This window comes from Myotis daubentonii, chromosome 16, assembly GCF_963259705.1.
Source record: "Myotis daubentonii chromosome 16, mMyoDau2.1, whole genome shotgun sequence".
Lineage (NCBI taxonomy): Eukaryota > Metazoa > Chordata > Mammalia > Chiroptera > Vespertilionidae > Myotis > Myotis daubentonii.
This window is the reverse complement of record NC_081855.1, coordinates 3,005,608-3,032,036: the sequence shown is the minus strand read 5'-3', so window position 1 is coordinate 3,032,036 and position 26,429 is coordinate 3,005,608. Positions and strand designations below refer to the sequence as shown.

At 44.8% G+C, this 26,429-nt stretch overlaps 1 protein-coding gene across 9 annotated transcripts in view; it reads right to left on the bottom strand.

The window, feature by feature from the left end:
* The window catches only part of MPRIP (myosin phosphatase Rho interacting protein), a 206,504-nt gene that overhangs the window by 21,836 nt on the left and 158,239 nt on the right, over positions 1-26,429 (bottom strand). The gene's annotated exons all lie outside the window — the stretch shown is intronic.

Sequence of the window (26,429 nt, the reverse complement as noted above, 5' to 3'; positions counted from 1 at the left end):
GTGGCCAGACAGACAGATGTGACAGTTCCCCGCAGCTAATGCTTCACCTATCGGCAGTCGGGCTGGCCTCTCCCAAGACCCATTCTCAGGGTGGATGCAGGTACATTTGTTCTTTTGATGTTAAATGAACACCAAAGAGATTAAATAAATGTTAATTCAAGCCTGAGTTTACAACCCAAGCAAGCTTCCAGGTTAGTGTATTTCTTCCTGGGTACTAGGATAATAGACCACCGTAAAGTACAATGACATAAAGAGAGGACAACTCGAAACCAAGGGCACTGTGATTTCTCAGAAAGAGCGCACCGGCTCTGTGACAAAGCTCTTTTGCCAGGTAGAAGCTACAAAATCTTTGTGCTCTGATGTTACAGGCAACTCTGGGCAGAGGTCAAAAGCCCCTAATGGGACTGAGGAAGCTGTGATAGCCGCTCACAGAGAGCTGGAGGGCTGGCTCTAGGCTTGCAAGATCTGAAAGAGCTCCTTACACCAGCCTTTTATGCAGAGAGAATTGTCAAAGAATTATTTTCTTGGGGGATCCAAGATAGTGGCAGAGTAGATGCAAGCTACTTCACATCCTCCCTGGTCCAAACTGGAATTATAATTAAATTACAGAACAATAAACCTGAATAACCAACTGAAAACTAGCTGAACAGAAGTCTCATAACCAAGGATTTACACGAGAAACCATGTCAGGCTCGCAGGAAGGGCAGAGACGCAAAAAAGGTGGGCCTGCTCACATGTGTGGCCACTGAGAATCGAAGGGCTATCTCAGCTGTAGAGGTCCCTCTGAGGAGTACCTCATGGGCACTGAGGGCAGCTCAGAGCCTTTTTCCCAGAGGGGCTGAGTGCTAGGGAGGGTCAGCAACCCCATGCCAGGCTCCCCTGTACAGACCAGGAAGAGGGGCCCACATAAAACCTGGCTATGAAAATCAGTTGGGACTCTGTCTTCCAGGGAGAGAAAAGAGCCCATTAGAAACCCAGGCATCCTCTCCAAGAGCCAGTACACACAGCTTACAGAAGCCATCTTTCCTGGGTGGACACTCCCCTCCATACAGCCTGGGGGAGTGCACGAACCCATTCCCCAGACTCCCTGTCCTGCAGAGCTCATGCCTGCAGAAGAGTCAGCTAGTTGTGGCCAGCCTGGCCTCGGTGCCGACTCTCCTGGTGGCCAGACTGCCCTGACACTGACATGCAGCAGAGTCCCTCCCTCCCAAAGGCCCCAGAACAAACACACCGGACCATGCAGAGGGAGATCTTGGCAAACAAAAGATGTTGCTGGGGCAAATCCTGCTGTGTGGGGCCAGCCCACGCACAGTAGCTGGTACACTGTGGTTGGGGTTGATCCTCATAGCCAGCCCAAGGGTCAATTCCACCCATGAATGGGCCAACAATAATCCAAGACTCAACTGCAACAGGAAGGCCCACGTATTCCATAAAAGGCACATTTCTGGAGCACCTAGATCAGGTAACCAGGGAGACGATGCCATTGAGCCCCACAGGGCACCTGCTATGTAAGGCCACCATACCAACCGCAAGGCCTAGCAGATTAACCCAACACACAAACAACATAAAATATAGAACGGCGGTTGCCAATCTTTCGGATCTCACGGACCACCAGTGGTCTGTGGACCCCTGGATGGCAACCGCTGATATAGAAAACCAGCCAAAGGGGAGACAAAGAAACATGCCCCAGTAAAATAACAGGAGAAATCTCCAGGCAAAAAAACAAAACAAAAACAAACTATAAAGAAATGGAGATAAGCAATCTACCAGATAAAGAGTTCAAAACAATGGTTATAAAGATGCTCAAAGAACCTAGGGGAAGAATGGATGAACTCAGTGAGAACTTAAAGAGATAGCAAACATAAAAAAGGATGTAGAAATCATGAAATTGAAGCAGGCAGAAGTGAAGAATATAATATCTAAAATGAAGAATATACTAGAAGGAATCAATAGCAGGTTAGATGAAGCAAAGGACCAAATCAGCAATTTGAAAGACAAGGTAGCAGAAAACATTCAAACAAAACAACAAAAAATGAGGATAGTTTAAGGAACCTCTGCGACAACAACAAGCATAATAACATTTGTATCATGGGGGTACCAGAATAACAAGGGAGAGAGCAAGGCATTGAGAACCTATTTGAAGAAATAAAGATGGAAAACTTCTCTAACTTGGTGAAAGAAAATGTCACGCAAGTACAGGAAGCACAGAGAGTCCCAACCAAGATGAAGCCACAGAGGCCCACACCAAGACATATCATAATTAAAATGGAAAAGGTTAAGACAAAATTAGAGTCCTAAAAGCAGCAAGAGAAAGACAGTTACCTACAAGGGAGTTTCCATAAGACTGTCACCTGATTTCTCAACAGAAACATTTCAGATCAGAAGGGATTACCACAAAATATTCAAAGTGATGAAAAGAAAGGACTTACAACCAAGGCTACTCTACCCAGCAAAGCTAACATTTAAGATTGAAGCAAGATAAACAGCTTCCTAGCCCTACTTGGTTTGGCTCGGTGGATAGAGTGTCAGCCTACAGACTGAAGGGTCACAGGTTTGAGTCTGGTCAAGGGCACATGCCCAGGTTGTGGGCTCAATACCCAGTGGGGGGCTGATTCTCTCTCATCATTGATGTTTCTACCTCTCTCTCCCTCTTCCTTCCTCTCTGCGCCCCATGCAGCCTGCTGTTCGGTCATTTGGTCTCCCCTCACTAACCCCCCTGGCAGCCAGGTCACCCCATGCAGCCTGCTGTTCGGTCATTTGGTCTCCCCTCACTAACCCCCCTGGCAGCCTGGTCACTCCATGCAGCCTGCTGCTTGATCGTATACACACACACACACACACACACACACACACACACACACTCTAGAGGCCCAGTGCACAAAATTCGTGCATGGGGGGTGGGGGTCCCCTCAGCCTAGCCTGCACCCTCTCCAATCCGGGACCCCTTGGGGGATGATATCCCTCTCACAATCTGGGACCACTGGCTCCTAACTGCTCACCTGCCTGCCTGCCTGATCGCCCCTAACTGCCCCCCTTGCTGGCCTGGTCACCCCAAACTGCCCCCACCTTGGCCTAGTGGCCCCCAACTGCCCCTACCCACTGGCCTGGTCTCCCCTAACTGCCCCCCCCCCAGCCCCGCCGGTCTGGTCGCCCCTTACTGCCCCCCCCCCCCGCTGGCCTAGTCACCCCCCCCCCACCAGCCTGGTTGCCCCCAACTGCCCCCCCCCCCCGCCCCGCCAGCCTGGTCGCCCCCAACTGCCCCCCCGTGGGCCTGGTCACCCCACACAGCCTGCTGCTTGGTCATGTGATTGCCCCTCACTAACCCCCCTGCCGGCTTGGTCATTTTACACAGCCTGCTGCTTGGTTATTTGGTCGCCCCTCACTAACCCCCTGCCAGCCTGGTCACCCCACGCAGCCTGTTTGGTCGTCCGTTCGGTTGTGATGGTCCCTTAAGCATATATATATATATATATATACTAGGGGCCCGGTGCACGAAATTCGTGCACTGGGTGTGTGTGTGGGGGGTGTCCCTCAGCCCAGCCTGCCCCCTCTCACATACTGGGAGCCCTCAGGCGTTGACCCCCATCACCCTCCAATCGCAGGATCGGCCCCTTGCCCAGGCCTGATGCCTCAGCCAGAGGCATAGACCCCCATCACACTCCGATCACCTGATCGGCCCCTTGTCCAGGCCTGACGCCTCCGCCAGAGGTGTCAGGCTTGGACAGGAGACCCCCATCTCCCCCCAATCACTGGCTCTGGCCCCCGCCCAGGCCTGAGGCCTCTGGCCCAGGAATCATGCCTGAGCAGGGGACCCCCATCTCCCTCTGATCGCTTGCTCCACCCCCCGCCCAAGCCTGACGCCTCTGACCCAGGCTTCAGGCCTGGGCAAGGGGACCATCATATCCCCCCAATCCCCGACTCAGCCCCCAGCCCAGGCCTGATGCCTCAGCCAGAGGAGTTGACCCTCATCACCCTCCGATCACCAATCACCGGATTGGCCCCTTGACCAGGCCTGAGGCCTCTGGCAGAGGTGTCAGGCCTGGACAGGGGACCCCCAGCTCCCCGCGGTTGCAGGCTCCGCCCCTGCCCAGGCCTAACACCTCTGGCTGAGGCTTCCGGCCCAGGCAGCGGGGACCCGCAGCTGCAGCGGCCCCACGATCGTGGGCTCCGCTTTAGGCCCAGGCAAGGGACCCCTAGCTCCTGGGACTGCCAGCTTCGACCGTGCCCAGCTCCCATCGCTGGCTCCACCCCTACTTCCTGCTATCACTGGCCAGGGCGGAAAAGGCACCTGATTCTCCTATCATGGCTGCCCCCCAGCTCTTAGCTCCCCCCTGGGTTTCCGATCACTGTCAGTGGCAGGGGGCTTCTTCCTGCTTTCCCTTTCGCCTCCCTGCATTGTGCCTACATATGCAAATTAACCGCCATCTTGTTGGCAGTTAACTGCCAATCTTAGTTGGCAGTTAACTGCCAATCTTAGTTGGCAGTTAACTGCCAATCATAGTTGGCAGTTAATTTGCATATAGCCCTGATTAGCCAATGAAAAGGGTATCGTCGTACACCAATTACCATTTTTCTCATACATATATATACACACAAATATACATACATACATACATATATATGTATATATATATACTTCCTAGATGAGAACAAGCTAAAGGAGTTCATTAAACCGTAAGAAATGTCAAAGGGTCTTCTTTAAGAAGAAGAAGAAAAAATAAAGGAACATAGTTATACAGAATAAAATGGAAATGAATATGTACCTATCAATCATCACATTAAGATAGATTAAATGCTCCAATCAAAAGACATAGGATAGCTAAATGGATAAGAAAACAAGACCCATATATATGCTGCCTACAAGAGACTCACCTCAGAATGAAAGATACATAGAAACAAAGTAAAAAGATGAAAAAAGCTATTTCATACAAATGAAAAGCTGGGATAGCAGGACTTATGAAAGACAAAATAGATTTTTAAAACAAAGGCTGAAATAACAAAGAAGGACATTACATAATGATAAAGGGAGCAACCCAACAAGAGGATATAGCCCTTGTAAACATGTATGCATCCAACATAGGAACACCTAAATATGTAAAGCAAATCTTGATGGACAAAAAAGGAGAGATTGACAGTAATATGGTCAGAGTAAGGGAGTTTAACACCCCATTGACATTAATGTATAGATCTTCCCGACAGACACCCCCAAGGTGTCCTTCAACAAGGACAGAAACTACAAATGATACACTAGATGAAATGAATTTAATTGGTAACTTCAGAGCATTTCACTCCAAAGCAGCAGAACATACATTCTTTTCAAGTGCACATGGAGCATTCTCTAGGATGTAAGGACTCAAATTAAGTCTCAATAAATTTAAGAAGACTGCCCTAACCGGTTTGGCTCAGTGGATAGAGCATCACACTGCGGACTCAAGGGTCCCAGGTTCAATTCCGGTCAAGGGCATGTGCCTTGGTTGCGGGCACATCCCCAGTAGGGAGTGTGCAGGAGGCAGCTGATTGATGTTTCTCTCTCATCAATGTTTCTAACTCTCTGTCCCTCTCCCTTCCTCTCTGTAAAAAATCAATAAAATATATTTTTTTAAAAAGAAAAAATTTAAGAAGATTGAAATAATATCAAGTATATCCTCTGATCACAATGATATGAACCTAAAAATCAATTACAAGAAAAAAACTGAAGAAACAAAAAAATCCCCGAAACACCCACAAACACTTGGAGGCTAAATAATTGGCTAATAAACAATGAACAGGTTAACAATAAGATCAAGAAAGAAATCAAAAGATACCCTGAGACAAATGAGAATGAAAACAACAACCCCAAAGCTATGGTGCACAGTGAATCCAGTTATAACAGGGAAATTCACAGAGCCTAAAAACAAAACAAAAAAAACCAAGCAAAACAATGCAAAAGATTGATAAATACAGATGACATATTATAGAAGTGTATACTGAAAACCTGTATAACTTTTTTTCTTTTAAAAATATATTTTTATTGATTTCAGAGGAAAAGGGAGAGTAGGAGAGAGATAGAAACATAAATAATGAGACAGAATCATCAATTGGCTGTCTTATGAATGTCCCCATGGGGACATTCCCTGGGGATTGAGACTGCAACCTGGGTACATGCTCTGATTGGGAATCAAACCCTGACCTCTGGCTCATTGGTTGATGCTCAACCACTGAGCAACACTGGCCAGACTATATAATTTTATTAACCAACTAGAGGCCCGGTGCATGAAATTCGTGCACTGGGCCGGGGGGGGGGGGGCGGGGGCGGGAGCGGGCGGTGCGGTCCCCTCGGCCTGGCTTGTGCTCTCTCGTAGTCTGGGACTCCTTGGGGGATGTCCCTGGGGGGATCAGGCCTAAGCCAGCAGTCAGACATCCCTCTTGCAATCCAGGGCTCTCGCAATCTGGGACCCCTAGCTCCTTAGTGTCCGCCTGCAGCGGAGCTGCCGCTATGCTCGCCAACCATGAGCCCAGCTTCTGGCTGAGCGGCGCTCCCCCTGTGGGAGTGCACTGACCACCAGGGGGCAGCTCCTGCGTTGAGTGTCTTCTCCTTGGTGGTCAGTGCATGTTATAGTGACTGGTTGTTCCGCCAGTCATTCTGCAGCTCGATTTGCATATTAGGGTTTTATTATATAGGATGTTATCCCAATACATTCAATAATAATAAAAAAAGGATCAATGAAACCAAGAGCTGGTTCTATGAACTGATAAACAGGATTGATAAACCTTTAGCCAGATTCATCATGAAAAAGAGACGACCCAAATAAAATCAGGAATGAAAGAGAAGTAACAAATGACACCCAAGAAAAGCAAAGGATTATAAAAAGGTATTACAAATAAATGCATGCCAAAAAATGGGACAATCTGGAAGAAATGGACTAATTCCTAGAAAGATACAATCTGTCAACAATGAATCAAGAAGAAACACAAAATCTGAACAGACTGATTACAACTAATGAAATGGAAGCTGTAATCAAATAAAAGCCCTGGACCGGATGGCTTCACAGATGAATCTTACCAAATAATCCAAGAAGAACTAACACCTATCCTTAAACTATTTCAAAAAATATAAGAGGAGGGTCCTGGCTGGTAAGAGCGTTGGCCCCCACACCGAAGGGTTGTGGGTTCGATTCCTGGTCAAGACACGTACCTGGGTTGCGGGTTCACTCTTGTCCCTAGTCAGGTGCATATGGAAGGCAAACAGTCGATGTCTCTCTTTCAGATCGATGTTTTTTTCTCTCTCTCTCCCCACCCCCATACCCCACCTTTCCACTCTCTGAAAAGCAATGGAAAAATATCCTCAGGTGAGGATTAAGAAAAAAAAAGGCAAGAGGAAGGAAGATTCCCAAGCTTATTTTATGAGGCTAGCATTACCCTAATTCCAAAGCCAGATAAAGACACTAAAAAGAAAGAAAATAATACATCAACATCCCTAATGAACATAGATGCAAAAATTCTCAACCAAATATGAACAAACCAGATCCAGCAACACATTAAAATTATCATACACTATGATCAAGTGTGATTTATTCCTGTGATGCAAGGTTGGTACAATATCCACAATTAACATGATATGCCATATAAACAAAACAAATAATAATCACACAATGATCTCAATAGATGAAGAAAAAGCATTTGACTAAATCCAGCATCCATTTATGATAAGAAACTCTCAGCAGGGAGAAACCAAGATGGTGGCATAGGTAAACACTGGAAATTGCTTCCTCACACAACCACTTCAAAAATACAACTAAAAGACAAAACCAACATCATCCAGAACCACAGGAAGGCTGGCTGAGTGGAAATTCTAACTAGAAGGAAAGAGAAAAGCACATTGAGACTCAGAGGAGGTTCGGAAGTAAAGTGCAGAGGTACGGAGGCGCACGCGCTATAAGGGCTGGCAACTGAGGACACGGTTGTCTTTTTCAATCGGGAGGGAGTCTCACGCTCCCAACGGCTCTGAACTCCAGTTCCGGGCGAGTCTCTGGGGACCCAGACTCATATGGGTAGAAACTGGACTGTCTGGCATCGGTCGGAACTCGAGGGCGGCTTTCTCTCTGGGCGGGGGGGGGGGGGGGGGGTGCTTGCAGCCATTACCATGAGACACTGAGACCCGGGGCCTCTTAGGGCAGGGCTGAGGATCAGCCATAGCTGTTTGCTCCACCCTGTTGATTCCCTGAGACCCCGCCCCACCCAAGCTGGGTGCAGAGGCTTTTGCATATAAATGGCCTGGCCCTCTGCAATCTAAAATTACCTAACAAACTGCAGCTGGGCCAGAGAGACCCAGAACTTCCAAAAGAAGGCCCAAGGCCCCACAGCAGCTTGCACTGCTTCACAGCTGGGCCTCATCTGGGCACCTCCAAACCCCAAACAAAGAGGAGGAATCTGCAGATCTCTTCATAGCTCCTGCTGGGTAGCCTCAGGCAGAGGCTAAATTAGCACCTCCTTAGAGATCCAAGAGCCAGTATACCCAATGGTCAGAGTGGGACCATCCAGATTACAACTCCTCAGATCCATAAGGGACACACTCAGGGGGCAGACTCGGTGAGCACCAAAGCCCCACTGAAGCAAGTCTTGCCCCAGAAGGGTGTCTCCAGCACAGAAGTTCTCCCACTGTAGGCACAGCTGATTCTGACAGTCAATTGGCCTGGAGGTCAATTCCTCCCAGTGATGCCTACAAAAATCAAGGCTTAACTACAAGATTGTGCACAAAGCCCACAAAGGGGTGCACCAAGAGTGTCCACCTCAGGTAATTGGGGAGGCTGAGCCATTGGGCCCTATAGGACACCTAGCACACAAAGCCACTCTATCAACACAGGGAAGCAGCCAAAATGCAGAGACAACTAAACAGGTCACAAATAACAGAAATGGAGGAAAGCAAACTACTGGATATAGAGTTCAAAACCACACATAAGGTTTTTCAAGAATTTTCTAGAAACCGCCGATAAACTTAGTGAGACCCTCAAGAAATCTAGTGATATCCTCGAGGATATGAAAAAGGACCAACTAGAAATTAAGCATACACTGACCAAAATAAAGAATATTATACAGAGTTCCAACAGCAGACTAGAGGATCGCAAGAATCAAGTCAAAGATTTGAAATACGAAGAAGCAAAAAACACCCAACCGGAAAAACAAAAAGAAAAAAGAATCCAAAAATGCAAAGATAGTGTAAGGAGCCTCTGGGATAACTTCAAGCGTACCAACATCCAAATATTGGGGTGCCAGAAGATGAGAGAGAGCAAGATATTGAAAACCTATTTGAAGCAATAATGACAGAAAACTTCCCCTACCTGGTGAAAGAAATAGACTTACAAGTCCAGGAAGCGCAGAGAACCCCAAACAAAAGGAATCCAAAGAGGACCACACCAAGACACATCATAATTAAAATGCCAAGAGCAAAAGACAAAGGGAGAATCTTAAAAGCAGCAAGACAAAGGAAGTCAATTACCTACAAGGGAGTACCCATACAACTGTCAGCTGATGTCTCAATAGAAACTATGCAGGCCAGAAGGGAGTGGCAAGAAATATTCAAAGTGATGAATGCCAAGAACCTACAACCAAGATTACTTTATCCAGCAAAGCTATCATTCAGAATTGAAGGTCAGATAAAGAGCTTCACAGATAAGGAAAAGCTAAAGGAGTTCATCACCACCAAACCAGTGTTATATGAAATGCTGAAAGGTATCCTTTAAGAAGAGGAAGAAGAAGAAAAAGGTAAAGATACAAATTATGAACAACAAATACACATCTATCAACAAGTGAATCTAAAAATCAAGTGAATAAATAATCTGATGAACAGAATAAATTGGTGAATATAATAGAATCAGGGGCATAGAAAGGGAATGGACTGACTATTCTCGGGGTGGGGGGGCAAGGTGTGAGGGGGGTGCAGGAAGAGACTGGACAAAAATCGTACACCTATGGATGAGGACAGTGGGGGGCGGGTAAGGGCAGAGGGTGGGGTGGGAACCCGGTGGAGGGGAGCTATGGGGGGAAAAAAGAGGAACAACGGTAATAATCTCAACAATAAAGATTTAATTTAAAAAAAAAAGAAACTCTCAGCAAAGTGAAAATAGAGAGAACATACCTCATCATAATAAAGGTCATAAATGACTAAACCATAATTAATATCATATTCACTGGGGAAAAATTAAAGCATTTCCCTTAACATCAGGCTCAAGACAGGGGTGTCTGCTTTCACCACTCTTATTTAACATAGTACCAGAAGTCCTAGCCACAGCAATCAGACAAGAAGAAATAAAAGGTCTACGGCCATACCACCCTGAACGTGCCCGATGTCGTCTGATCTTGGAAGCTAAGCAGGGTCGGGCTTGGTTAGTACTTGGATGGGAGAAATAAAAGGCATTCAAGTTGGAAAGGAAAAACTAAAACTGCCATTATTTGCAGATGAGATGATATTGTATATAGAGAACCATAAAGATCCCACCAAAAAGTTACTAGAAGTATAAATGAATTTAGTAAAGTAGCAAGATACAAAAAGAATCAGAAATTGGTTGCATTTTCATATACCAATAATGAACTATCAGAAAGGGCAACTAAAACAACAAACTCATTTACAATTACATTAAAAACAACAACAACCCAGGAATAAATTTAACCAAGGAGGCAAAAGACCTGTAGTTGGAAAGTTATAAGGTACTTAAGAAAAAAACTGAAGATACAAATGAATGGAAGCATATATACACTGTGCTAATGGATAAGAAAAATTAACATCATTAAAATATCCATATTACCCAAAGCAATATATAGATTCAATGTAATTCCTATGAAAATACCAATGGTGTATTCCACAGAACTAGAAAAAATGATCCAAAATATATATGGAAGCACAAAAGACCCTGAACCACAGCAATCTTAAGAACACAGAGGTATGACAATACCTAATATCAATCTATATACTATAAGGCCATAGTAATCACAACAGCATACCGCTGGCATAAAATCAAACATATAGATTAATGGAACAGAATAGAGAGAGCAGTTATAAGCCCAAGCCTATAAGGTCAATTAATATTTTACAAAAAAGGCAAAAAATTTAATGGGTAAAGATAGTCTATTCAATAAAAGGTGTTGGGAAAATTGGACAGATACATGCAAAAAATAAAACTAGACCATCTTCTAGTGGTCTAGTTTCTAGAAGAAAACATAGGCAGTAAAATCTCTGACATTTTTCTTAGCAATATTTTTTTTCTGGGAAACAAAATAAAAAATAAACAAATGGAACCTTAACAAACTAAAAACTTTTTTGTACAGCAAAGGAAATCATCAAAAAAATGAAAAGACAACCCTGGCTCTGGTTAAGATGGTGGTATAGGAAAATACTACACTTGGAACCTCCTATAACCACATCAAAATTACAACTAAACTACAGAACAACCATTATTTAGAACAGTCTGAAATCTAGCTGAACAGAAGTCTATAACTAAGGATATACAAAAGAACCCACATTGAGACTGGTAGTGGGGACACAGATGTGGAACAAACTGGTCCCACACCCACGTTACAAATTGGGAGGGATATCTCGGCTGCTGAGGTCCATTCTGAGGAGCCAGGGGACCCAGGCCCACACCAGGCCCCCAGCCCAGGGTTCCAGTGCCATGAAAATAAGTTGTCATGACTTGTGGCTATACCAACCAGCAGAGATTGTGGCTGTGAAAGAGAGCTGCTGGAATTCCAGGTGTTCCTTTTAAAGGGTCGGTACAGACTTACTAGAACTCAGTGGCTCTAAGCTCCAGTTCTGGGACAGCAGTTCGAAAGGTGCCAGGGACATATGGAGAGGAACTGAATTGTCTAAGATCAGGGCGAGTACTGGTGGGACAGTTTCCTCTCACACAGTGTGCTGGCAGAGGCCACTGTTATTTTGCTTAGCCCTTCCACCACAGAGCTGAAAGGCAGGCGCCATATCTGAGTCTCCATCAACCTGGATAACACCGCTTGCTCAGCCCTGGTGATTCCCTGAAACCCCGCACCACCCAACTTGAAGGCCCACCAAAGCTGTTTCCAGTGGCTTTTCCATACAAACAATCTGTCTTGGCTCATGCTTCCGAATTTCCTAAAATCTCTCAAATAAGCAGCATCTGGTATCTGCATATTCTACCTCTTGCTACATGGCCCTAGACTAGCATTAGCACCATGGAACCTTGGTTCTCAACTTGGCCTCTCCCTGGCACTTCCAAGTCCAGCACAAGTAACAAGACATCTTCAGATTGCTTTGTAATACATGCTGGGTGGCCCTGAGTAGGACAAAGATGGCAGCTGACTTTGGCCAGCACCTCGCAGGAGAACCCAGAACCAGCAGACTTGGTGGACAGCTTCAGATCCAACCACCTCCACAAATGACATACTCAAGGGGTGAACCTGGAAGGTACCTGAGCCTTGCTGAAGTGAGTTTTGCTCCAGGTGGGCTGAACCCTACCCAGAAGATCCTCCACAGTGGTCACGGGCAGTCCTGCAGCCCATTGGCCTGGGTGTAAACCCCTCCCCACTGATGTCCCAAAAGCAATCAAAGCTCAATGACAATAGGAGGTTTAATATAGACCAGGGGTGGGCAACCCCTGGCACGCATGCCAAACATGGCACGTCAGTAACTTTTGCTGGCACGTGAAACCCTCTCTTATAATCTTCCATTTACAATTTTTTTCTTAATATTGACTTTTTTATTTTTCAGATAAATTCAGTGTAGGTGCATCTTAGATAAATAAATAATTTTACATAACAAGTTATCTTAAAGACCATAGACATGGATTGACGAGAGAGGGGAAGAGCAATTTCTATGCCTCTGCCTTAACTCTCCCTGCCTTCCTAGATCCGACCAGTGTTTTGGTTTCATCCACATACGCTTGTGAATCTTTGTTCTTAGTGATGAATTTTGTTAAGTCTCATAATAAGAGTAGCCTGACGGATGAAAGCAGTAGCTCGTGCATACCTCTGAAGGTTGAAGGTCATGACATATAAACCTGATGTAAAATCTCTGTCATCAGTGATGCAGCAGCAAAAGTCCCACTGATAACATCAAATGGACTCCATCAGTGTATGTATACATTAAAAAGTAAATGTATTTTTCATCATCATATACAGTGGGGCCTTGACTTACGAGTTTAATTGTTCCGTGACGGAACTCGTAACTCAAATTACTCGTATGTCAAATCAATTTTCACCATCACAATGAATTGAAATGCCATTAATCCGTTCCGGACAACCAAAAAACACCGCAATTGTTTTGTTAAATGTTTTTAAATAAGAAAAATGTATTTAAAAATAATGAATATTGTATAAAAACACAATACCGAACAATAGAATGTAGTGCAATAAACTTGTTTTATTAAGTTTAATGTACAGCATTTACCTTGGAGATCAAACGACTTAAAGATGCTGATGGAGTTGGAGGAGAAAGGCTGAACAGAATAACTGAATAACTGAATCTTATTTGCTGATTTTTGCCCTTTTCGCCACGCTTTCATCACTTTCATCTACAGGAGTTTTCGATAAAAACCTGTCCAATGAGATCTGTTTCATCCTCCCTTTCAGAATATTTCTGAAATGAGTTAGGCAAGTGTCATTAAATAGCTCCATCGCATGCCCAGTTGCAATTTTTTCTGGGTGTTTCTTTTGAATAAAGTCTGAAAGTTCCTCCCACATTCCCAACATTTCCTTTATCTCACTTATAGCAATAACCTCCTCCTCCTCCTCCTCCTCCTCCTCCGTGTCATCTATTTCCTGCAAAACCTCCGTGTGCTGCTGCGCCTGTAGCTCCTTTAGCTTCTGCGCTGTCAGTTCCTCGGAGTGCTCCTCGATGAGCTCGTTGATGTCACCTTCCTTTATATCAGTGCTCGCTGCCTCACCATGTCTGACAACGGAGTGAATGCCGGTCCTCTTTTTAAAATTTTTGAACCAGCCCCGACTGGCTTTAAACGGCTCTCCCGATGCCTCGTCCATTGAAGTGCCTGGGGTCTGCTGCAGCAAATCAGCGTAAATAGCTCGTGCCTTATCGCAGATTATAGCCTTCGTCACGGTATCTCCTGCGAGCTGCTTCTCCGCTAACCACACCATCAGCAGCTTCTCCATATTTTCATGGGTAGATGTCCGCTGTTGAGAAGTTATTTTAACGCCCTTGGCTGGAGTTGCAGCCTGTATCGACTCCTCCTGCTCCAGTGTGGTGCAGGTCGTAGAAGTGCTGCGCTCGTACCGCTTCGCCAAGTCGCTTACATGCACACCTTGGTCATGTTTTTCGATAATTTCTTTCTTTAATTCAATGCACACCATCCGCTGCTTCTTCTCAGCACTGTCCTTCGCACTTACTTTCTTCAGATCCATGGTTGAAAAAACGAAGTTTTGCAAAATAACTGCAAGCACAAATGCGAGCACAACACTGATGCTTCAACTAAGAGCTAACCGCTTAAAGTGAACGAGTGAGACACGTGATGCTGGGCTGATGTTGTGGCGTTCACTGTGACGTTCGCTGTGCCAACTAACGGTGGGGTATCTGAAGCTGGCTCGTAACCCGAATTTTAGCTCACAACTCAAAGCAAAAAATCGGCCGAGAGACGGCTCGTATCTCAAAAAACTAGTTAGTCGGGACACTCGTAAGTCAAGGCCCCACTGTACTGTGTTTTTGTCGCTTGAATGAATTTTATTATTTCTTCAAGGTTCTTCACATACATACACCTTAAGAGATATCAAGTAGGCGTAACATGTTCTCAAAAAATTAGGGTTGGCACGCACAAGAATTTTGAGTCAGAGATTTTGCTGGTTTTGGCACGCACTCACAAAAAGGTTGCCCACCCCTGATATAGACCATACAGGTAACTGGGGATGCAATGACACTGGGCCCCACAGAACACATACTATATAAGGCCACTCAACCGAGACTAGGAGATGTGGCAGCTCTATGTAATACATAGAAACAAACACCGGGAGGACGCCAAAATAAAGAGACAAAGAAACATGTCCCAAAAGAAAGAACAGAACAAAAATGGAAAAAGAACTTAATAAGGTGGAGACAAATAATTTACCAGATACAGAATTCTAAAAACCCTAGTGATAAGGATGCTCAATGACCTTAGAGAAAGAGTAGATGAACTTAGTGAGAACTTCAACAAGGTCAGAGGAAACATAAAAATGAAGACAGAAAACATAAAAAAGAACCAGTCAGAAATGAAGAATGTAACAACTGAAATGAAGAATAATTTACAGGGAATCAACAATAGAGCAGATGAAGCTGAGGATCAAATCAGCGACTGGACTATAAGGAGTCAGAAAACATTAATCATAAAAGCAAACAGAAAAAGAAATCCAAAAAGATGAGGCTACTATAAGAAGCCTCAGGGACAACATCAAGCATACATTGCATCATGGGGGTTCCAGAAGGAGAGAGAGATAGCAAACAATGGAAAACCTATTTGAAAAAAAATGAGAGGAAACTTCCCTAACCTGGTGAAGAAAATAGGCAACGAAGTCTAGGAACCTTGAGAGTCCTAAACAAGATGAACCCATTGAGGACCAGACCAAGATATCTCATAATTAAAATGCCAGTTGTTAAAGACAAAGAAAGAATCCTAAAAGCAGCAAAGGAAAAACAGTTACTTTCAAGAGAGCTCCCATAAGACTTTCAGTTAACTTCTCAACAGAAACTTTGCAGGCCAGAAAGGACTGGCATGAAAAGCAAGGACCTACAAACAACCAAAACTGCTCTACCCAGCAAAGCTATCATTTGGAATCAAAGGACACATAAAGAGCTTCCAGGACAAGAAAAAGTTAAAGGAATTCACCACCACTAAACCAGTACTATAAGGAATATTAAAGGGTCTTCTTTAAGAAAAAGGAAAAAGATAAAAAAATCTCAAAAAAAAAAAAAAGATAAAAAAATCTCTCTATATAAAAGCCTAAGTGACCGGAAGACTGGACGACCAACTGGTAGCTATGATGCGCACTGACCACCAGGGGGCAGAAACTCAACGCAGGAGCTGCCCTTGGTGGTCAGTGTGCTCCCACAGCGGGAGTGCCACTCAGCTGACCAACAGGCACCAGATACCATGCTGTGGGGGCGTGAGCCTCTCCTGCGGACACTCCCCCTGAGTGCCCTTCCCCCATCTGGACCAGGACCGGCATCAGGACTGACTGGGCGCGAGCCTGCGCTGCTTCTCAGTCATGGGTGTGCTGGTATTGCCTTAGGACGGGTGCGCGGAGAAGCAGCGAGCCTACTGAGTGGCGGTGGCGGTAGGCGCAGTGGGGCCTGGGATGAGCAGGAGTGGTGCTGCGCCCGGCCTGGGCCCCTCCCCTGCTGTGTGCCGCTTTGCGCACTACTTTGTGCTGTGCGGGATCAACACAGACAGCGGGCTGGAGCCTGACAAGCTGGCAGGTAAAGCTGGGCTGCGGTGGGGCGGAGGTCCACTGATCCCTGCAGGCCAGGCTGAGGGACCCCACCAAGGGGCCTCTAGTCAACACTAATAAAAGAGAAAAATGGTAATTGGCGTACGAGCTACCCTTTTCATTGGCTAATCAGGGCTATATGCAAATTAACTGTCAACTAAGATTGGCAGTTAACTGCCAACAAGATGGTGGTTAATTTGCATACGTAGGCACAATGCAGGGAGGCGAAAGGGAAAGCAGGAAGAAGCCCCCTGCCACTGACAGTGATTGGAAACCCAGGGGGGAGCTAAGAGCGGGGGGCAGGGCAAAGGCGGCCCCAGGGCCGCCTTTGCCCTGCCCCCCAGCCATGATCGGAGAATCAGGCGCCTTTGCCGCCCTGGCCAGTGATAGCAGGAAGTAGGGGTGGAGCCAGCAATGGGAGCTGGGCACAGTCAAAGCTGGCAGTCCCAGGAGCTAGGGGTCCCTTGCCTGGGCCTAAAGCGAAGCCGACAATCACGGGGCTGCTGCAGCTGCGGGTCCCCGCTGCCCGGGCCGGACGCCTCAGCCAGAGACATCCTGCAGGGGCAGGGGCGGAGCCCACGCAATCGCGGCGCCCCCGCTGCCACTGCAGGTCCCAGCTGCCCGGGCCGGACGCCTAGGCCAGAGGCGTCAGGCCTGGGCAAGGGGCCGATCCTGCGATTGGAGGGTGATGGGGGTCAACGCCTGAGGGCTTCCCAGTATGTGAGAGGGGGCAGGCTGGGCTGAGGGACACTCTCCCGCCCCCCCCCCACACCCAGTGCACGAATTTCGTGCACCGGGCCCCTAGTATAAATATAAAATGGTAATAAGCACCTATCTATTAGTAACTACTTTAAATGCAAATTGATTAAATTCTCCAATCAAAAGAAATACAGTGGCTGAATGGATAAAACAGGACCTTGACATATGCTATCTATAAGAGACTTAAAAGACAAACATGCAAACTGAAAGTAAGGGAATGAAAAAGATATTTTGAGAGAAGGAAGATGGCGGCCAGCAGGATGACAGTGAGGGAGAGAGTGTGAGTGAGCGAAAGGGGAGTGTGTGGATGTGTGGGGGGTATGTGTGTGTGTGAGGGAGGGACAGTTAGATTTTGCAGGACTTCTGGGGGCTGGCGGACCAGGCTCCCCTATCTGTGTAGCCTCTGCTACCGCTGCAATCTCTGCCCAGGTGCCGCGTCTGAGTGTGAACAACCAAGTCTTATGCAGCTACCCTGGGAGCCAAGCCTTACACAGCAACCCTGGGCTCCCCGTCCACGTGATGCAAATAGCCAAGCCTTATGCAGCAACCCCGGACGCTACAACTGCACTAACCGCCGCCAAGCCCCAGGTGATGCAACTGAGCACGAGCAGCCAAGTCCTACGCAGCAACCCCTGGTGCCTCACGCAGCAACCCCGGACACTAGCCACTGCTAAGCCTGATGCAGCAACCCTGGGTGCTGCAACCGAGCATGAGCAGCCAAGCCCTATGCAGCAACACCAGGTGCCTCATGCAGCAACCATGGGTGCCACAACCGTGCGAATTGCTGCCAAGCCCAACACTTCAACTCCAGGCCTGGTGACCGTGTGACCCACTGCCAAGTCTGCCGGTGCAGTCACAGTCCCAGTGCGACTTGATGCCTAGATCCTTCAGTGAGAGCAAAAATGGGGAGACAAAGAAACAACCCCAAAGGAAACAAAAGGAGGTAGCACCAGAAAAGGAACTAAATCATTGGTTCTCAACCTGTGGGTCGTGACCCCTTTACGGTCGAACGACCCTCTCACAGGGGTCGCCTAAGACCATCCTGCATATCAGATATTTACATTACAATTCATAACAGTAGCAACATTATAGTTATGAAGTAGCAATGAAAATAATTTTATGGTTGGGTCACAACATGAGGAACTGTATTTAAAGGGCTGAACTGAATGAAACCGAGGCATGCAATTTGTCAGAAAAAGAATTCAGAATAAGGTTCATACAGTTCATAAACCAGATGGATGAGAAAATCAACAATTTATGTAAGAATAAAGAAGAAATAAAGTTATATAGCGGCAATAAAAAACACTATGGAAGGTTTCAACAGTAGACTAAAAGAAGCGGAGGACCAAATTAGTGAATTAAAAGACAGGCAGCAAAACACAACCAATCTGAACTTCAATTGGAGAAAAAAATTAAAAGGCAAGAAGAGCCTAAGGGAGCTTTGGGACAACTTAAATGAAACAACATGCATATAATATGGGTGCCAGAACGACAAGAAGAAGAGCAAGGGTTAGAAAACCCACTTGAAGAAATAATGTCAGAAAACTTCCCTGATTTGGGGAAGGAGAAAGTCACACAAACACAGAGTCCTAAACAAGATGAACCCAAAAAGACCCACACCAAGACACGTTGTAATTACTATGGCAACTGTTAATGATAAAGAGAATCTTTAAAGGCTGCAAGAGAGAGACAGAGAGTTACCTACAAAAGATCTCCCATTAGATTATCAAATGATTTCTCAACAGAAACGCATCAGGCCAGAAGGGAATGGAAGGAAGTATACAAAGTGATGCATGGCAGGGGACTGAGTCCAAGAATAAATACTCTATCCAGCAAGGCTATCATTCAAAATTGAAGGGGAAATCAGGAGCTTCACACACAAAAAAAGCCTAAGGGAGTTTATCACTACCAAGCCAGCAATGCAAGAAATGATAAAGGGACTGCTGTAAAAAGAAGAAATAAAAAGGGAAGAAGGAACACAGGCGCAAAAAATAAAAATGGCTATAAACAAGTACCTATCAATAATAACCTTAAATGTAAATAGATTGAATGCTCCAATCAAAAGACATTGAGTGGCTGAATGGATAAGAAAACATGACCCATATACATGCTGTCTACAAGAGACCCACCTCAGAGCAAGGGATGCACACAGACTGAGAGTGAAGGGATGGGAAAAATATCTTTCAGGCAATATTTATATTGGACAAAATAGACCTCAAAGTGAAGGCCATAACAAGAGATAAGGAAGGCCACTTCATAATACTAAAGTGATTAATACAACAAGAAGATATAATTCTGGTAAACATATATGCACCCAATGCAGGAGCACCCAAATGCATAAAAAAACTTCTGGAAGATATAAAGGGAGAGATCGACAACAATACAATCACGGTAGGGGATTTTAATACCCCACTGACATCACTGGACAAATCCTCTGGACAAAAAACCAGCAAAGAATCAGCAATACTAAATGACTCACTAGACCAGATGGACTTAATTGACATCTTCAGAACATTTCACCCTGGAGCTACGGAGTATACATTGTTCTCAAGTGCACATGGGACATTTTCAAAGATAGACAACATATTGGGTCACAAGCAAAGTCTGTCTAAATTCAGCATCTTCTCAGACCACAATGGCATATTATTAGAAATCAACTACAGTAAAATCAATAAAAACAATTCAAACACTTAGAGGGTGAAGAGCATGCTATTAACATGTTAAGCCCCATGTCAGTCACCAGTGACTGACACTATACTTTCTATCCGGAAGACAAAACAGGCTGGGCGCTTAATGTATTAAACAATGATTGGGTTACCAAAAAGATCAAAGAAGAAATGAAAAACATCCTGAAAATGAATGACCATGAAAACACAACAATCCAAAACCTATGGGACACAGTGAAACAGTCCTAAGAGGGAAGTTCATAGCTCTACAGGTCTACTTCAAAAAAAAGCAAGAAAAAATGGTAATAAATTACCTAACCCTGCAACTTAAAGAATTAGAAAGAGAGCAACAAGAAAAGCCCAGAGTAAGCAGAAGAAAGGAAATAATAAAGATCAGAGTGAAAATAAACAACATAGAGACCAAAAAACAAAACAAAACAATACAAAACATCAATGAAACCTTGAGCCGGTTCTTTGAAAGGATAAACAAGATTGATGAACCTCTAGCCAGACTCACCAAGAAATAAAGAAAGGGGGCTCAAATAAACAAAATCAGAAATGAAAGAGGTGAAGTAACAGCCGATCTCATAGGCATACAGAGGATTGTAAAAAAATACTACAAAAAACTCTACTCCAACAAACTGGACAACCTAGACGAAATGGACATATTTTTAGAAAAATACAAGCTTCCAAAACCTGAATAGGCTGATAACTACTGAAGAAATTCAAACAGTAATCAAAAAACTTCCAGCAAACAAAAGCCCTGGACCAGATGGCTTCACAGGGGAGTTTTATCAAACATTCAAAGAACCAAAACCTATCCTTCTCAGACTATTCCAAAACATTCAAGAGGAAGACACACTTCCAAGCTCTTTCTATGAAGCCAGCATTACCCTAATCCCCAAACCAGATAAAGGCACTACAAAGAAAGAGAATTACAGGGCAATATCCTTGATGAACATAGATGCCAATATCCTCAACAAAATTCTAGCAAATTGGATGCAGCATTACATTATAAAGATCACACACCATGACCAAGAGGGATTTATTCCAGGGGTGCAAGGCTGGTACAATATCTGCATATCAATCAATGTGATATATCACATAAACAAATAAAAAACAAAAATCACATAATCATATCAATTGATGCAGAAAAGGCATTGGACAAAATCCTACATCCTTTCCTGATAAAAAAAACTCTCAGCAAAGTGGGACTAGAGGAATCATACCACAACATAATAAAAGCCTTATATGACAAACCTATAGCCAACATCATACTCAATGGGCAAACACTAAAACCATTTCCCCTGCAAACAGGAACAAGACAAGAATGCCCACTTTCACCACTCCTGTTCGACACAGTACTGGAAGTGCTAGCCATAGCAATCAGACAAGAAGAAAACATAAAAGGCACCCAAATTGGAAAAAAAGAACTAAAATTGTCATTATTCGCAGATGACATAATATTGTACATAGAAAACCCTAAAGACTCCATAAAAAAACTAATAGAATTAATAAATGGATTTGGCAATGTAGCAGGATATAAAATTAACCACCAGAAATCTATAGCTTTTTTATACACCAACTAGAGGCCTGGTGCATGAAATTTGTGCACGGGGAAAGGGGGGCCCTCAGCCCAGCCTGTACCCTCTTGCAATCTGGGACCCCTCGGGGGAATGTCTGCCTGCTGGTTTAGGCCTAATCCTGACATCCCTCTCGCAATCCGGGATCACTAGCTCCTAACTGCTCACCCGCCTGCCTGCCTAATTGCCCCTAACCGCCTCTGTCTTGGCCCCAGGCAACCGGGACCTGGGCTTCCCTCTCTCTGGCCAGCCACAGGCACCTGGGACCTGGGGTGCCCTCCCTTTGGCTGGCCTCAGGTACCCAGGCCCCGGGCCAGCTTTGCCCGGTGTGGCCACAGGTGCCCGGGCCCCGGCTTTGTCAGGAAGGACGTCCGGAAGGTCGTATGGAAGAAGCCTGGTCTAATTAGCATATTACCCTTTTAGTAGTATAGATAATGAACTCACAGAAAGAGAAACTAAAAAAAAAAATCCCATTTACCATTGCAACAAAAAAATTAAGATACCGCCCTAACTGGTTTGGCTCAGTGAATTGAGCGTCGGCCTGCGGACTGAAGGGTCCCAGGTTCGATTCCTGTCAAGGGCATGTACCTTGGTTGTGGGCACATCCCCAGTAGTGGGTGTACAGGAGGCAGCTGATCGATGTTTCTCTCTCATCGATGTTTCTAACTCTCTATCCCTCTCCCTTCCTCTCTGTTAAAAATCAATAAAATATATTTTTTAAAAATTAAGATACCTAGAAATAAATTTATAACAAAGGAGGTAAAGACCTGTACTCAGAAAATTACAGGACACTGAAAAAAGAGATAGAAGAAGATATAAACAAATGGAAGAATATACCATGTTCATGGATTGGTAGAATCAACACCATTAAAATGTCCATACTACCCAAAACAATCTATAGATTCAATGCACTCCTCATTAAAATACCAACGGCAAATTTCAAAGACCTAGAACAAACTCTCCAAAAATTCATCAGGAATAAAAAAAGATCCCGAATAGCTGCAGCAATCTTGAAAAAGAAGAACAAAGTTGGAGGGACCACAATACCAGATATCAAGCTGTACTAAAAAGCCACTGTTCTCAAAACTGCCTGGTACTGGCACAAGAACAGACATATAGACCAATGGAACAGAACAGAGAACCCAGAAATCAACCCAAGCCATTACGCTCAATTAATATTTGCCAAAGGAGGTAAGAGCATACAATGGAGTCAAGACAGTCTCTTCAATAAATGGTGTTGGGAAAACTGGACAGATACATGCAAAAAAAAAAAAAAAAGAAACTAGACCACCAACTTACACCATACATAAAAATAAACTCAAAATGGAGAAAGGACTTAAACTTAAGATAAGAAACCATAAAAATCTTAGAAGAAGCTATAGGCAGCAAAATAGCAGACATCTGTTGTAGCAATATCTTTACTGCTACAGCCCCTAGGGCAGTGGTCAGCAAACCGCGGCTTGGCAAACCACGGCTCGCGAGCCACATGCGGCTCTTTGGCCCCTTGAGTGTGGCTCTTCCACAAAATACCGGCTCTTCCACAAAATACCGACTTCTGCGCATGGGCCACGAAGTTTCAATCGCACTGTACGTGCGCGCCTGCACGAGATATTTTGTGGAAGAGCCACACTCAAGGGGCCAAAGAGCCACATGTGGCTCGTGAGCAGCGCTTTGCTGACCACGGCCCTAGGGCAATGGAAACTAAGGAGAAAATAAACAAATGGGACTACATCGAAATAAAAAAATTCTGCACAGCAAAAGAAACCATCAACAAAACAACAAGAAAGCCCACTGCATGGGAGAACATGTTTGCCAATGTTATCTCTGATAAGGGTTTAATCTCCAAAATTTATAGGGAACTCATACAACTTAACAAAAAGAAGGTAAACAACCCAATCAAAGAATGGGCAAAGGACCCTAAATAGACTCTTTTCGAAAGAGGACATACAAAAGGCCAAGAGACATATGAAAACATGCTTAAAGTCACTAATCATCGAGAAATGCAAATCAAAACAACAATGAGGTACCATCTCAAACCTGTCAGAATGGCTATCATCAACAAATCAACAAATGATAAGTATTGGCAAGGATGCAGAGAAAAAGGAACCCTCTTGCACTGCTGGTGGGAATGCAGAGTAGTGCAGCCACTGTGGAAAATAGTACAGCATTTCCTCAAAAAATTACAAATGGAACTTCCATTTGACCCAGTAATCCCACTTCTAGGAATATATCTCAAGAAAACAGAAACACCAATCAGAAAGGATAAATGTACCCCTATGTTCATAGCAGCACCATTTGCAATAGCTAAGATTTGGAAACAGTCTAAGTGTCCATCAACAGAGGAGTGGATTAGAAAACTGTGGTACATTTACACAAAGGAATACTATGTTGCTGTAAAAAAGAAGGAATTCTTACCATTTGCAACAGCATAGATGGAACTGGAGAGCATTATTCTGAGCGAAATAAGCCAGTCAGTGAAAGATAAATATCACATGATCTTACTCATTTGTGGAATATAATGAACAACATACACTGATGAACAAAAATAGAGCCAGTCATAGAAGCATCAAACAGACTGTTTAACCTATGAGGGAAGGTGGGGGGTGAGGGGGTAAGAGATCAACCAAAGGACTTGTATGCATGCATATGAGCATAAGCAATGGACACAGACAGTAGGGGGGTGAGGGCATGTGCTGGTGGGTGGAGGTGGCCAGGGAGAGGTCAACAGGGGAAAAAGGAGACTTATGTGATACTTGATTAAACAATAAAGAATTAAAAAAATAGAAAAGATATTTCATGAAAATGGAAAGAAAAAAAAAGCCATGGTAGCAATACTCATACCACATAAAACAGACATTAAGCCCTAACTGGTTTGGCTCAGTGGATAGAGTGTCGGCCTGCAGATAGAAAGGTCCCAGGTTCGATTCCAGTCAAGGGCATGTACCTTGGTTGCAGCACATCCCCAGTGGGGGGTGTACAGGAGGCAGCTGATCGATGTTTCTCTCTCATTGATGTTTCTAACTCTCTATCCCTCTCCCTTCCGCTCTGTAAAAAATCAATAAAATATATTTTAAAAATAAATAAATTAAAATAAAATAGACATTAAGACAAGAGAAAACAAAGAACCCTGCAGTTCCAATTCTGTGTTCTGCCGGGAGCCGGTCCATCCTTGCTGTTTCAAGGGACCTGGCATATATGGCATACGGTTCTTAATATGTTTGCTCACCTTCTTGGCACTATGTGTTTTAACCAAGGTCTCCTCTCTGAGAAAGGTTGTTTCCCCAGGTAGGGATTTTCCCCGGAAGTTAGGGAGGGAATAAAACCCCTCAACTAAGTGCCAGGCGGGTAATTAATCACTTTAACTACGAACAATCATGCTTAAGCTACATAATCTTTACTCCCTGGAATGGAGATAAGAAACGCCCTAACCTTTGTAATAGAGATTGATAGGATTGAATCAACTGGTATAAATACAGATGTAACAAGACAGAAAAAGACAGAATCAAGAAGACAGAACCTACACAGAACGTTCTCTAGAGACAGAAGAACTTCGCTGGAGAGAACATGGCAAAAGATCATGGACAGAAACTGGCCTCAGAACCTAGAGACAGAACCTAGCAAGAGAACATGGTAAAAGATCCTGGACTGATCCTAACCAGAACTTCACTGGAGATCCTGGCTAGAGATCCTGGCAAGGCTGCTGATCAACTGAACTCTGCCTCCGTGTCCTTCCTTCTTCGCCGACTCCGTCCACGCCTTTGGGAACCCCTGGACCCGCTGGGGTTGGACCCCGGCATATGGCGCCCGAACAGGGACCCCTAGGTAAGCGCCCCACACTCGGGACGGATCGGACTCCACCGTAGGAAGAGGGTGGATAGTCTTCGCCGACTCCGTCCACACCTTTGGGAACCCCTGGAACAGGATTCCCTTAGGTAAGCCGCCCCACTGAGAACCTCCACACTCGGGATGGATCGGACTCCACCATAGGAAAAGGGTGGATAGTCTTCGCCGACTCCGTCCACACCTTTGGGAACCCCTGGAAAAGGATTCCCATAGGTAAGCCCCCCCCCCCATTGAGAACCCCCACATTCAGGACGGATAGGACTCCACCAGGGTGCTGCAAACCCCCCTATAGAGGATAAGTAGGGTAAGAAGGTGGATAGTACAGAACTTAGATTGAGAAGATGTGCCATACTGAGTCCAAAGAAAGAAGACTCTGTATTGATCTTTACATTAAGAAGATGTGCCATACTGAGTCTAAAGAAAAAAGACTCTGTATTGATCTTTTCACATATATGCTTGTTAGCAGAGGAATTAAGGTTACTCCCAATCAGACAGAACATTTTATACAAGAAGTATGCCCATGCTTTTCTGAGGAAGGAAAGGTAAATGTAATGGCATGGGAGAAGGTAGGCCCAAGGAGCCTTATCCTTAACCCCACTGCAGCCTTTCTACCCTGGGAAAGTGCAGGATTGGCAAGCTCTCCCTGGGATGATAGATCAGGACTCAGGTAATAGCGGAAAGCGCCAATCCTACTCTTAAAATGGATATAAGAGAGCATTTGAGGTTTTTCTTTTTAATGCCTGCTTTTAAAAAATAAAAAAGGGGGAATTTGCCGGGAGCCGGTCCATCCTTGCTGTTTCAAGGGACCTGGCATGTATGGCATACGGTTCTTAATATGTTTGCTCACCTTCTTGTGATCAGCAGCCTTGCCAGGATCTCTAGCCAGGATCTCCAGTGAAGTTCTGGTTAGGATCAGTCCAGGATCTTTTGCCATGTTCTCTTGCTAGGTTCTGTCTCTAGGTTCTGAGGCCAGTTTCTGTCCATGATCTTTTGCCATGTTCTCTCCAGCGAAGTTCTTCTGTCTCTAGAGAACGTTCTGTGTAGGTTCTGTCTTCTTGATTCTGTCTTTTTCTGTCTTGTTACATCTGTATTTATACCAGTTGATTCAATCCTATCAATCTCTATTACAAAGGTTAGGGCGTTTCTTATCTCCATTCCAGGG